General features: G+C 44.8%; 1 long non-coding RNA gene across 1 annotated transcript; it reads right to left on the reverse strand.

Annotated features, from left to right (window-relative positions):
* Nucleotides 1–1,559: 1,559 nt before the first annotated feature.
* LOC125326480 lies at nucleotides 1,560–10,160 on the reverse strand. The gene is made up of 4 exons (XR_007203832.1): nucleotides 9,932–10,160; nucleotides 4,875–5,066; nucleotides 2,165–2,298; nucleotides 1,560–2,050 (listed from the first exon to the last, which is right to left on the reverse strand). It is a non-coding gene; the product is annotated as an uncharacterized LOC125326480 (long non-coding RNA).
* Nucleotides 10,161–15,287: the final 5,127 nt, after the last annotated feature.

Below are 15,287 nucleotides of genomic sequence, written 5' to 3' on the forward strand. Positions count from 1 at the left end.
ATTTCTCATCTTACCTGTGATTCAGATCATGAACTTGGTTTCCTAGATGCAGAAATCAAAACACCTGAAAGTTTAACAGAAGGAGGTTTCAAAAGTAACTATTTTGTCAGTGCCCAGGCCCAGTTTGAGACACTCCGATTCTATTTACTCTGCCAAGTAAAGCAGTTCTCCACCCCTGATCTCAAATGGCAGGTGTCACTGCATCTGCTTGGCCCTGTATCTGGACTGATACTGGTGCACATGTGGCTTTTAGTCATCACTTTATTTTATGTGTGGTTTGCTTTTAGTTTGGGGTGGTTTCTCTAAGTTCAAAGTGCCTGAAGATGGGTAGCAGCCCATCAGAGAGCGACTTTCAGACCTTAAAGCTGTGGTTACATGACATGAAGGTATGTGGGGTGTTGAGGTTAATGAGTTGCTGCTGCAGTGTTGAGGGACTATGTCCTGTGAGGAGTCGTGTCTGCGCAATCTCACCCCAGGAGCTTTCTGGGTTGGTCCTTGACCCGTTAAACCCCTTGAGCTGCACCCCAGCATTGACTTGGAGAAGAGCTTGGTCCAAGGACCACAAAAACAAATAGTATGGCTACTGTGGATTCCTATGGACCTGAGTGGCTTCCATGCATTTGGTGGGCTCTCTATGCCCAGCTCGCTGCCTGGCCTTGACCAGTTGTTTGCAGCAGTGTTTGAATCACTGGCTTCCCCAAAGCAATTGAATTTTTCCTGATTTTGTTTGGGATTTAGCACAGGCTTATGTAATGCTATGGTACACACATGCTTGAAAGCCAAATCTAAAAAGAAAAAGTACTTCAAACTGAATGCCAGTCCCTTGTAACGTTCTTTTCTTGTTAATTGCTGTTATTATGAAAGACAACATTTGTATCTTAGCGTCTTTGAGAGTTTGGCTGCAGGGACCTCACATGCCCCTCTCCGCCAGCACTCCCCGACCAGCGAGACGTGCAGTGCCCTGATGCCAGGCCCTGCAGCCATTGCTGTGATCAGGCATGAAATTATTCTTAACTGATTGAAGTGAAGCATAGATTGAAAAGCTTGAGACACTGATTTACTCCATCATCCTGCTCTGCCTAAACCGTGCCTGGCAATTTTAAACAGCGTCATCCCAAAAATCCCCACTGACGCTGCCACACTGAAAGTGCTTTACAGAAGGCAGTGGTATCGCTGATTTCATTTTAAAAGACAAAAAAGAAATGAGACATGGGAAAAACAGCTGACCAGTACCACTCAGCAAAGGCAGGTTGGGAGGATGGCTGGGCATCCCAGTGCCCAGTCTGGCATGTTTGGCATTATGATACACTGCAGAGTAAGGATTTGTTATGTTATTTCAGATCTGAATCTCAGATGTGTCTTGGCCTTATTACATTCCCTTGGTGTAGGAAAAAGGCCTTGTATTGCATTAATCTTCCACAAGGGGCCTTGTGTACACTTGTATTGCATTAAGCTTCCACAAAATATATAGACTAGTGCAGTGCAAAGAGGCTTTGAAGAAATCATGGCTCAGACCCACTTTGTTAGAGTGCTTTTGAGGAGCATGGGCATCTGCCTGAGGTCACTGCTTGAATGACCTGGTAAATTAAACATTTCTCCTTTAGCTGATAGAATCAGGCTTTCTTGCTGGGTAACTTTGACACAAACACATCGTATAGAAGTAAAAGAATATTGTACCTCTCTGTGATCATCTTCTAAGCTGCCTTGATGCTTAGCACCCTGCTGCAGTCCAGGACAGACAGAGAAACAGAGCAAGGTTGTGCATATGTGCTACCAAATGGAGCTGAAACCAGCTTACCTTTAGCAAACAGAATGTCCACTTAAGGAGAGAGGCAACTGTGAGCTTTATAATAAAATCAGGCAGTGGTAACACAATCTTAATTACATCTATCCTCTGAATGTAAAAAATAACATTTTCTTACCCAAAGTACCTGCGTCCTGTGTATCGGTCAGTCATGTCTTATGAGTTTATAGGAAGAAGCTCCAATTAATTTGTATTTGTCATTGGTGTGAAAATCCATCCAGATACAGAAGAATGAGTTCATGCATCCTATGGAGACCAACAAAGTAGTTAGCAGCCATTAATTTATACAAAATTCATTACAGAGGAGGAACCAAGAAAGAAAAAGTTAGATTTACAAATTTAAGCATGGAGATTTCTCACCTGGGTGTTTGGACATGCAAAATGTACTGAGTTTTAATCTGGGTGAATCGGCTGATGAAATGAGAAGGAAATTAGATCTGTGCCTGTGATGTCTTTCCATAAACCCATTCTCCAGGAACCAAGTGCGTGCATACCTATATGGGAGAACAGGTTTTATCAGAGGACAGATATCTGTAACGTATTAATAGGCCTGCAGCAATTATGTATGCAAATTGTTGAGTTCTGTTCCCAGTAGGGAAAAAATAATACCTAATGTGGCTGATGCAAATCTGCTGCCAGCCATAGGATTCTATCATTTGTATCAGCTGTGATGGAACCAAGTGAATCTGTGATGGGAAGATTGCAGGCACATTCCATATTGTACAGTAATGATAATACTCTGCATTTCTATAGCGTGTCCAACTCACGCATTTTAGACTGCTTAGTCAAGATTTTCCAGTTTAGGCACTTAATAGATATTAATAATTAGGCAAATAAAATGCTGTTCAGCTGAATGATGGAGGAATCCATATTGATCCTGAGCCTCATGCTGCTGGTAGAGTTGGGCCAGTATTGTCATGGTAGACATAAGAGAGCTTGTCCATCGATACACACGTTTGAGAGGAGATCAAAACAGCCCAGGTGGTAAATAACCTGGACACTTGCCTGCAGGACCTAAAATTAGAGATCAGCACAAAGACTTGGCAGGTGAATACTCAGCAGATGCTGTCTTATCTCTCTATTTGCTTTGGAAGATTGGGGCTGACCCAAAACATGTTGAAATCAATTTGTATCTTCTCCTTTATTTCAATAGGCTATGCACCAGCCTCTAATCAGTTGTGGGCCTAATTAAATGATTTTTCTCATTGCCAGCTAATTACTCCTATGGAGAAATGAAACTGAATGTTAGATGAGCACTTTGTAGGAACTGTGTCTGTAACGTATGGTTTAGAATAAAAAATTATGGGCTTGATTTCACGCTGTTTTACAGTCGCCTATTCCACCTAAAACAAGGACAATTTCCCTCTCTTTTATTGGTATAACTACGGAAATCGAGTGAAGAGTCAAGTGGAATGACTGTAACAAGCTCCCTTCCTTATGCAACAAAAAAAAGCTACTGCAAGCAGGAAATTATCAGCTTTCAGCATCCAAGAGAGGAAGAAGCACTGCATTTAAATTGCAACAAGGAGGCCGAATATCACCAAAATATTCTGTTGGGGAGGACAGTGACACACAGGGCTCGGATACCTGGGGAGCCTTTGGCACCTCCAGCTTGGCTCCAGCCTCAGGCAGGGGAGCACCCAGAGACTTCCTGGGCCATGGTTGCCAGTGCCTGGTTGGAGTTTTGCCACAATGTGGGGAAAAATGCAAGGTACAGGACACAGACAAATTCATTGCCATCACTTTGTGGTGACAGGCCATTTGCTGGTTTTGACACATGGCAAAGCAGGAAACATGAAAATGTGAAATCTGCAATTAATTGGATAATGGGAAATCAATCATGGTAATGAGTATCTAAATGTTGTCAGACTCCAGCTGTAGCTGTGTGGATAGGACCGACCTAGAGATTACTTGCTTCAGGAATCACAGGTGGAAGGTTGCATAGGTCTGGCCAACTGATCCTATGTGCAGCTTCCCTGTAATAATTCCCAACTAAACCTTCAAGCTGAGCGTTGGGTTTGGGGCATTGCATGAGGCACTGAGTCTCAGGAAAGGGAAGATCTTTGCTCAGCAATCCCAAAAAACTTCTTTGGCTTCATGGAGGGAAAAAGGAATGGCCTCCACAAAAGGCACAACTTGCTGAAAGCAACCTTGCATGCAAAGAAAGAAGCCACTTAAACTGCACTGTGTGTTTGTGGACCAAAATCTAAGATGCTGTAGCATGTAGTGTATGATCCAGCCTTATGGGACCCATACAGCACTGTGTCTGCAAAATGTGATATATGCAAAAGGCAAACATTCATATGAGCCAGCAGTGCCCTGGCAGCCAGGAGGGACATCTCTGTCCTGGAGAGCATCAGGCACAGCATTGCCAGCCAGGCAAGGGAGGGATTGTCCTGCTCTGCCCTGCACTGGGGCATCTTCACCTCAAGTCCAGGGACCAGTTTTAGGTGCCACAATGTAAGCAGGATATAAAGCTACAAGAGAGTGCCCAAGCGAGGGCACCAAAGATGGTGAAGGCCCTTGAGGGAAGCCGTGTGAGGAGCAGCTGAGGGCACCTGGTCTGTTCAGCCTGGAGGAGGGGAGACCTTGTTGTAGTTATAACTTCCTCATGAGGGGAGGAGGAGGGGCAGACACTGATCCCTTCTCTGTGGTGACAGTGACAGGACCCGAGGGAATGGCCTGAAGTTGTGTCAGGGAAGGTTTAGGTTGGATATTAGACAAAGGTTCTTCCCCCAGAGGGAGGTTGGGCACTGGAACAGGCTCCCCAGGAAGTGGTCACAGCACCAAGCCTGATAGAGTTCAACAAGCATTTGGACAATGCTCTCAGGCCCATGGTGTGATTCTTGGGGTGTCCTGTGCAGGTCCAGGAGATGGACTTGGATGATCCTTGTGGGCCCCTTCTAACTCAGGATATTCTATGATTCATCCTCAGGTAGATGTTTACCCTTCAAGTGTCATGTAAGGTGCCACATCCTTTGTGTTGATTTTAGCATTGGGAGAAAAATTCAGTAACAAGGTACTAGTAAGATGGAAGAAACTGGAGGGCAGGATGTAGAATTCAACTTACTTGGTTTATTTGTTTTCTTTCCAGCTTTCCACAGGTCTGTTTTTTTGCCTCATACTTGGCTCTGTCTCTGATCCCTTCTGTCCTGTTTTTGTTCTCCTTCCTTTGTTGCCGATGGTTTCACGCTGTTTCCATTCCTCTCCTTTTGTGTGACACAGATTCTCTGCCTGAGCCCCGTCCAAGGTGTTGGACTCCCTGCAGTTACAGCACAGAGTCTCAATACCAGGGACACGACTTCCTGCTTCACTGACAGTGTCTGCATTGTGTAAGTGAATGTGTGTCTTATGTCAGCCCACAGAGAAGTTGTTTCAGGGCATTACTTAATGGATTCTCCTTTTTCTACCTTCTCAGGACACTGGCAGCTCTTCACTTCTTCTTCATTGTTGCTGGTCTCTTGGTATCTACAGGAGACTACTCTAGATGATCTACACACAGCGAGAGAGCTTTGCTTAATGTGAAGACCTTACAGTCAACACAGAGAAAACAGACAAAGGTATGAGAAAGTTGTCATGAATAAACCTTCCCTATGCAGAGGGAAATAGAAACACAGAAAAATCCCTAGATCTCATTACTAGAGAAATGAGGTATCTGTAGTAACTTGGATATCTTGCATCCAGTTCAGGACTTTCATCCTGCTGTTCACTGAGACCAGGGTAACACGAGGATGGCTTTTTACTTTTTTCTCTCTTTAAGATGTGCCAAGGATGGTGGAAGGTAGGAGCTGTACCAGACAACTGACACAGCAGTATTGGGACAGGGCATTTCAGCACTCACTCCCTCACGTGGGAAAGTCTAACTCATACCAAGTCACTCTGTCACCTCTCTGTTTTTGAATTAAATGCTGAGGGTTGTTTAAAAGTGTTAAGTATATTGGCAGTTATCCCAGGGGGTGAGAAGATCACTAGTAGTATATTCTTCTATATTGAAAGATAGGTATAATATTCAGAATTGCACTGGTGAGACTTAAAGCTTTAACTTCTAATAGCCATCTGTCTGAAGTTTACAGATGCCCCTGATCTACAGCTACAAGGTATTGAAATTAACATCCAAATTCCTGTGAACTCAGAAAGTCCCTAAAGAGAGGTAACAATAGTACTGCTCAGTTCTGAAACACTGACACAAGCCACTCTATGGCTATGCATGAGCAAAGGCTGACACAACCACACAAAAGGTAACTATAAGTCTTTTTTGACATCAGGCAGAAAATCCTAATCTTAGGTCTCATTCTTCTGTTTACATCCTTGCCTTTGTTTCCCAAATTCAGATACATGCTTTACACTAGATAGGCAGTATGATGGCTTAATGAAAAAGAGGTCAGTACTATCACCTCAGTGTGACCTCTGTTTTCATTGTTTCTACCTTTGACATCTAATCAATCACATTAAACTATCCAAAATGCACACATCTGGGCTCTTTGTAGAGTATGTTTGTTTTATTTTTTAAAGCTTTGCTTACCTGTGGAGTCTACTATTTATTGTATGATGCTTTTTGCCACTTAGGCACTATGCTTAATCAGATTTGTAAATTAATTCTCTCCTGGGGTTTCTCTTTGTGTGTTCAGAAAGCATAAAAAGTGTTCATGACACGCTTCAAAACACACACTGGTTACATTAGTCATCCTCTCAGCATAATAGTTTTATGGAGAACACTTTCAGTTAAAAAAAAACCGGAAACAACACATTTCCTTTAATCCACCTTATTTCCCCCACTTTTGATCCTTAGAGTTATGCTACATGTTAGTAAACAGCTACACAACATGCAAAGGCTGTAATTGCCTTTTTTTTTTTTTTTTTGCTAGAGGAAAAGAGCTACTGTTTATATCTTACAATATCTATTATTGCTTTTTATGACATATTTCACTGAAAACATTTTCATATGGGAACTTTGCCTTGTTCTGGAAGATGGAAAGCTGGTTGTGAAAATGAGCACTGCTGAATCACAACATGCCTTCCTCCTGCTCTCCCTGAGCTACTCCCCCAGCCCAGCAGTCCCAGCCCACATCAGGGCTGAGGCTGGATGGGAAAGCGCAGCTTGGATGGGGAGCACCAAACTCCCCATCAGTGCTGCCCGTACCTTCATGGACAGACCATCCCTCACACACTGTGCCCCTTCCTTGTCAAGCTTTTGAAAGCACATCCTAGTGAACAAAACCCTTCTGTGGTGAATGTTGCAAAGTGGGAAAGAATTTACACAGCAAAAAATGTCACTAATGTTGGTGAGGAGGAAAGGGTGCTTGGCCAGCACTGCAGTGCCCCTTGGCAAGGAAGGAGGATGTCCATGGCAATTGCACTGCAGCCTGAGAGCTACAGTGACAACAAACTGCAGTGGATTGCCTTGGAAGGGAGGGGTACTTCCCAGAAGTCATTTTCACAGACAAGAAGTCCACATCCACAGACAAATGTGGCTGCAGTCCTCACTTTATGCCAGTGGACCCAACAGAAAATCTCTCCTCATACAGCACACTCACCCTTGTACTCTCTAGGAGCCTTATCTACAATCCCCACCCCAACCCACACACTCCCCCAATCTCTCAGCCCTTTGTGTTTCACAGGAAACAAGTAGATAAACCACAGCTTTCAATTTCCTAATTATGCAAAAAAGTAGAAACTCCTAAACTTTCAGAAGCTCAAAAATGCTGAAGTGGTTGGAAAAAACAGGCAAAGAGAAGACCTGAAACCAAATGGGGATTTCACACTGGGATGTCATAGACATTACAAATATGTGGGGTGGGCTCACAGCACAGTCACGTGTTTTTGCTGAACGAGAACAGCAGTGGATGGTAGAGAGAGCCCCATCTTTGAGGAAGGACCCAGCAGGAGCAAAATCTTTTGTCTGGTGGAGCAATCCATGATTCTGGGAAAAGAAAATATTGTGCTGATTGCTGCAGAGAGGAACTTGCTCAGCTCAGTGGGGAGGAACCTGGCTCTAGCACTGCTCTCCAGTGGGACCCTGGGGATTTCTAGACATGTTTTTGGCCAGACCACTTCTTCTCTCCCAGCCTCCCTCTTTCCCTGGATCTGTGCCTGCCTCAGAGCTATGGGATAACCAAGACTTCGTCCATTCTGCACCAGTGTGGGCACATGCAACTGCAATGAGTGCATGCAATGGAGCCCCAGCAAGAAGCCAGAGAGCAGCTATGCCTGTACTGTTGCTCCCCCATTTCCGAGTGCCACAGTCACTGCCTGTCCCATTGCCTTCACCGTGGCTGTCACATGTTTGTGTTCCTGGGACACCTGGAGAGGCTGAGCTCATCCCATCAGTGCAGCTGCTTGTTCCCCTTCTCCCTGGTTTCACATGTTCAGTCTCAAATCTTCTCCTCCTTGCTAGTTGGTTTGGAGCACGATTTAACCCTTTCCAAATTTTCATGCATTTGGTAACAATTTTGGGAAATGGGAAGGACATCCAAAGAACTGAACCTGCAGGGTAGGTGGGCTGGTGGTGAGTGCAGAGCCCACTGTCAGACCCCACTGCTGCTAGCAGGCAATGCTGCAGCTCATGGTACCAGTACATACAGAGCCTCTTTTCCCTCAATTCCCATATCCTAACAGCATGTACAGGTCTCTAGCTTCTCACTTGCTATTTCCTTGTTCAAATGTCTGGGTTTTTTTGTTTCTCCTTGGGAAACAGCAGAGTGATGTGGAGGAAGGATTCCCTGATTCTGGTGAGTTCTGGAAATGAGTGCCACAATTGTCAGCCAGATGCCAAGAAACGCAAATCGTTCACAGGGAACAACTCACATTTGTCTCCTTAGCAGCTCTTCAGTTCTCCGGCACACTGTCAAGGGCACAGGGAGAGGGCAGGTTCATCAGGCACTGCTGGCCAGGCTTACAGGCAGCTTGCAGGCTTGGAGGTCTGACTGGATCAGGGCATGGGCAGGGCTTTCTGCATCCTGTGCTGCTGCTTTGACATCAAACTACTCAGGTCCAGTAGGCTAATATGGTTACCAGTTCATATATAGGAAAAGATGTGTTAAAACACCAGTTTGAAGGGCAGGACTGTTGTGAGGACCTGAGTACCTTTCTCCTGAGAAGGACCCTTGGCCTTGTAGAGCCATGGTGTCTGCAGGGCAGTAGCACTACCTTGTCCTAGGTGAGGACCTGCTGCCTACCCTATCCCAAATCTGCCCCAGCCTCCCTTTTCTGTTTCCACACTGGGAGCAGAACATGAGACTGGTGTCTCTGTGGCTCTCCAGCCCCTGCTTTAACCAAAAGGATGTTTGTTTCCTGCAAAGGAAAGCAGTCAGTTGTCACACTAGAGGAAAATAAAACACAGGGCCAGACTGGTGTATTTTACACATCTGCATAGAGATTTCATCAGAGCTTAACCTGGCTCATCAGACCAAACCCTAATTTTGTACATCACTAGTGGACAAGCTCAGGGGATGAATGCAGGGACAGGGAGATGCTCAGTTTGTTCCCAGTGTGGTGTGTCACATGAGGCAGTCCCACTTGGAGTGAGCACTGGTTACCCTGAATTGAAAACGAACACTGACCATGTGGAGCTCGGGAAATTGAAAACTATGATATTAATGCTGCAGATATTACACATCCCTAGTGATCTGCTACTGAATGGTGCCACATGGCTTCACTGCGTGATGCTTGTCCGGCACATTTGTTGCTTTGGTGAAGGTTCCTCCAGAACACCCCATAGGCTGAGTCATTGCAGGTGGTCCTGTATGACTGTGAGAATCGGCAATTCATGGTAGCATTGGGTGGATCAGGAACATGGACTTTTTAGGTGGGGAAGGACTCACTGTCCGTGCATAATGGTGGCCTTGGGAGTGGATTAGAGAACCACGCAGCAAAGCATCTTGACTCCACAGGGCTCCTGAATCTTCCTGTTATTTCTTGCAGTTCCTTTATCTGTATCCAATGCAGAATGGGTAATCATTCCCATTTCAGCCTAACGTCCCGTTTTCCTTTCTTTACACTATTACACATAGCAATCATTTTTGGCCACATACATTTTAATTTTTGTTAATTGAGGTATTTCTCACAACAAAAATCTTTCTAAGTCTGGTTACTGTTTTCCCTTATTGTGAATATTCATTCAGCACTTACCTTTGCCAAAGATGATGTAGTGCAAGCAGGTGTCACAGCCGTACTTTCAGCCGTATGGAAAACACATTTCATTTCTGACAGCGATCCTGCTGTTTCAGTAGAAGGCTACCCCATGCAGAGATAGGCTGGTTAGATCAAACTGTACTAATTGCAGAGTGATTTGGAAATCTGTTCCACTTGCAAACAGAACGAATCCAAGACTTTGTAACATTGAATTAACAAAGGTCACATTTCATAAATATTACCAAGCAATTTTCATAGATAACGCAGCAGGCTAGTTAATGATTAGAGCAGTAAACTTCTGACGTAAAGCCATGATGAATAAGGGACATATTTTTACAGCTTCCGTTATTATTGCCTCAGGGATCTTAAGTAAAGGCAGCAGAAATTATTAAGGTCCAACATATCTTTAAAATCTAACCAATCAGGCTATATCTGGTCTTCCCAAAGGCTTTTGTGTTACAAACTAGAAAATTCAAGAGATTTTAGGGCATCAGTCAGATTCTCAATGGGAAAAAAAAAGCATGCTGGTTTCAATCCAGTTCTACTGGACTCTGCAATGTAAAAACCAGCTTCAGTAAGTGGTGGAAATTGGCATAGCTCAGGTTAAGAAGGGATGGAACTCTCCCTCTTGCCCCAGCTGCTGGATCTGCTGGATCAGGGCAGAAAATTTTAGTAAAGATCTAGTTCTGCGTCAAAGACTGATCCCAGGGACTGGCTCCTCTCCTGAGACTGGGTCCAACACTGTTTCTTAGATGGGAAGGAATTACCTGAGCAGTAATCTTGATGAAGTCTGTGGGATTAGCTCTGTAGGGAAACAGTGTTGTACATTTTATAAGTAAAGGAAGGCAGTGGAATGAATCCTGGGATTAAACAGAAATCTTGGGCCCAGGTATAAACAGAGGACTTAAAACCAGTGAATGTAATTTTCCAGGACTTAATTAGGCATGATTTTTTCTGATAGCCACATACTCATAGACAACCTGTGTTTCTCAGGAGGGTTTTATCTTCTGTGAGCCATTTGTGTGTGAATTTGCAGGGTTAGAAAATCTTGGTATACAACTGTGACACAACTGTCATCCAGCAGTGCTTAAGGGTGGAGGGCTTGGGAATCAGAAAAATTCCAGCAGGAATTTTATTTTTCCTTCATCCAGAAGAAACCAACAGGGATGGAAAGTGGTTAATGCCAGTCTGTAATGCATTTTTGAGAGAAATGATGTGTGGAACATGCAGCTCTTTGTGAAACATGCAGTGATGTCCAGGTGCTTGGATGCAGAGGTGGAACCTGTTACATTTCCATTTGGGAACGCCATTTGATGAGATGAAATGTGAATTGTCCATACAGTGACACCATTTGGACATGACAGGTTTTAATTTTCAATTTTTGGATGCTCATGCTCTGAGGCCATTCACAACTTAAACCTAAAAACGTAATTCCTTGAAAACTTAGTGCAATTAAAGTGACAGAAAAAAAACCCAAACAAAACAAAACCCCAACATTCATGCAAGTAGCATCTCAGCTGAACATAAAATAACCCTAATTGTGAAAGCTAGCCCAAAGCAGCATCAGGACCAGAGTTGGAAGAAACCTAGAAGGCTTTTCCCACAGCCAGACACAGGGGACCCCGACAGGCAGAGGGCCACTGCTCCCTGGAGAGCTCACCCTGCCTGCAGCCAGCACTTTCTCCAGCCCTGCCTCCATCCCAGCTGGAACGGGCTGAAAAATAACTGGAAGTTTCTTGTCAGAGCAGATGCACAGCACAGCCAGTTCTCCATTGACAAACGAGCAAAAGAAAACAAAATATCACACTGTCATTTAAAAATAGCTTCAGCAGAAATACCACGGGCAGCGCTTTCACCGAGCAGAGATCAGCGGCTGATTAGGGAGGGTTATCGGCGTACCTGGTGCCGCATAAAACCCGATCCCGCTGCACGGCACTCTCACTCAGCTGGACAGGTTGTGGGTTTGTGATGAATGCCTGAGAAACTCTAGAAGTTTTCTGATAATGCAGGAGTTTGAAACAAGGGGTTTCTGCTCCTCGCCTGCAATCAGCTTTAGGAAAGCTTCATGTGGTCTGATGGTGCCAAGTGGCATTTTTGGATTTCTGTGGGACAGGGCCATTCCCTGTTCATGCCAAATGCAAGAGCTGTGCAAGGGTGATCCCCCCTGTAAATGATAGTGAAAGTGTTTGTAAAGGATAGACACCACTGCAAAGTTCAGCCCAGATCTGGGGACTTCCATAGGTGACATCTGTGCCTTTTAGTCATGCTCTGAAGTGGTGTAGTTTGAACGCAGACTTGACCATATGATTTTGGGAAGTCAACCCACTGAGTATTCTTGCAGGGTCATCAGTATCATTTTTAAAGCACAGCATGTGCGACAGGCAACAGTTTTCCAATGGCAGAGCTCAAATTTCATGATCCAGGATTTAGGGTCATTGCAACTTCTAACATTCCTTCTGGTCTTCCACCTCTTGATTCTGCTTATACAAAGAATTCAGGTATTAAAATGAATGTATTTTTTTTATCTGTTTATTGTAAAGTACTTAGAGCATAATTTAATTTGCAACTATTATTTGCATCTATTTGCATTATTCCAATTATTTCACCTGATAGGGGAATTAATATTCACTAGCTGAAGAAAATTGTGCAATGAACAAAAACATACCAGTTTGCTTAAGATACTCTTGACTATTTCAAGACAAAAGAAGAAATTGATGGAAAGAGATCAAGGGCAATCCTGAGCTTTTCTGAGATGGTATAATTTGTTAGTTTACCATAGTCCCCTCAAGACATACCTTGACCCATCACTTGCCTAAAACTTCATATCAGGAGCCATGGCTGAAATCCAGAGGCTTGAAACACTGTCAGTACTGAAGAAAGAAAACAAGTATACTAGAAGCAAAGCAACTGGACGAGTAGCTTTGCTAGGTCAAGTGTCATTCTCATGACCCTAAGATTAAAGATCTTTCCTGTTTTTATGTATCCTGACTGTTTTCAACACGTGACTGCAAAAGCAAAGCACAGCACAATGGAAATATGTGCAAAACCATCAAAACCACAGAAAGAGGCAAATCAGGTAACATGGTGACCTACGCTAAAGCAGGGAACCCCCAGCCTGGGGCTGCCCTTGCAGCTGGCACCTACCCACAACTGAATGTGTGCCCTGATGGTTAGATCCCATCACATGGAACATGCTCAGGGGGGCAGAGTCCCTGCCTCCACAGTTAGGATTCAGGACACAGGATCTGCTGTCTTGCCAAAGCCACTTCATGGAGTAGGCAACACCCCAAGAGCACAGCATTGCTTGGAGTCAGCATGGCATTCCCCTGCCCCGAGGTACAGCTGCTCATGGTCATGTGCAGCAAGTAGGGGGATGCAGAAGCCTCACTCTGGGTCTCCTTGCAGGAGCATAGCATCATCTTGCACCCATCCTTTCCCCTCCTTTTCTCCCATTCCCAGGATCTTAGCCATGCAGCATTCCCACCATTCTTTCTCTTCCAGGCTATCTTCAAAATGCTGCCTCGGGTGATTCTCTAATCTCCCGGGGAGCTGCATTTCCGAGACTTCTCTTCCTGCACAATGTCCATTCCCTGATGGGATACACATGGGCCATTTCTGGGGGCAGTGACAGATCCATCACACCACTGTGATTCCTGCTCTCCCATCATGAGGCCAGGGCATTATTTGGGACTGGTTCTTTAATAAAGCAATGAGTTACTGTTCTTCAAGCTGAGGGAACAGCAAATGACACCTCAGGCCTTTCACTCCCAGGTCTGTTGCTTCTGCTCCAGGCACCACCTGAAAGGAAAACCAGCTGCCCCAGCTCACCCAGTAAACCAAAGGTGGGAAAATGCAACTCCCTCAGCACAGCCTGTAGCCATATCTACTCAGCGTGGACCAGTGACTCTGACAGTTCTGCTGCTGAGATCCCCTGAAGGAAGGAGAATACTGAATACACATTATCAAAATGCCTTTTAGCATTAGCAGGATACTCTGCTCCAGGCAGAGGAGGATATATACAAAGCCTTAAGCTGTTCCAGGCTTCACAGAGCAGCAGACAGCAAAATACGTGGCTGCATTGGGACATGTTGTTTTCAAAGCCCTGTGTGATAGCACCAAGTGGCATATATCAGAATTACCTGTCACAGACTGTAGGTCTCTGTGGCCATTTCTGCAGTCCCGGCTGAGCAGCAGCTCAAACTCTCTGAGACAGCGGTTACGCTGGAAAGAAGGCAAAGATGTAGAATGCAGGAGATGAGGAGATGGTAAAAAAGCACTAATGCCTGAAAAAAAAGTTGAAGTGCATCCCACTAGAAAGTAGTGCCGAGGATGTGCTAGGGCAGGAGCATGAGGGGCTTTCCTGCTTCCTGAGAACCCAAAACTTGCTTCAAGAGCTGCCTCCTTTAGCATCAATTTCACATTTTGGTTTTTCTGTATGAAGAAGTGGAGGACTCTGCTCCAACGTGCAGTTTCTGCAGCCCCGGGGGTGTCCAGTGTTTCTCTAAAACACTGCAAAGTTAAAGCTCAGCCCATCCCCAGGGAACTGGTGGATCGAGGCCAGCAGCACATCCTCCTGGAAGCAGCTAATGACTGAGCTGCTAAATACTTCACATTCCTCACGGACACCAATCCAGACTCGAAGATGCACTACTGGAAACCTGACACGGAGGTTACTTAGCATAAGACATTTGCCTCAGGGAACTCTTCTGAATAGCAACAAGTCAAGTCAAAACCTCAGTCCAGACCTCACCTCCAGATCCAAGCCATATCCTGACCAGACTCAACAGCCTAAATGTGGGGAAACACAACCTGGGACCTCTGCTTGCTCTGCAGACCAACCCTTTGGCTCTGTATCCCAGGTGTTGAGCTATTGCCCACCTGTGGTATTTAAAGGCCTTTTTCCTAATTGCTCTCCACAGCTCAGGCTTCTGTTGAGGTGCCATCCTCCTCTCCAAAAGTCTCTGCCTGCCTTGGTTTAAGTAACTCATTGCAAGACACTCTAACCAGGGTTGTCTTAGAACATAGGTAGGTGTTGGTTTCTTTTCACCCTCCAGTTTGGGTGAAGTCACCATGGTCTGTGAGCAGGTTGGCAGTGAAAAGCAGCCTTGCTTGGACTTATCACTGCTGAACAACTTCTGGGCACTCTGCTATGGGAACTGAACAACATCCCATGGCTCTCAGAAGTATTTCCCATATAGGAGACCAAGATACTAAAAGCAGATTTTGTACAGTTCAACACCAACATGTCCTACTGAGAACAAAAGGTGTTGCTGTTAAATCAAGTCAAAAGTAATTTGTCCATGAACACAAGGTTTGGTGCTGGGATCAAGGTGCCAGGGCTCATAGCTACTAC

This window comes from Corvus hawaiiensis, chromosome 5 (assembly GCF_020740725.1).
Source record: "Corvus hawaiiensis isolate bCorHaw1 chromosome 5, bCorHaw1.pri.cur, whole genome shotgun sequence".
Taxonomy (NCBI): domain Eukaryota; kingdom Metazoa; phylum Chordata; class Aves; order Passeriformes; family Corvidae; genus Corvus; species Corvus hawaiiensis.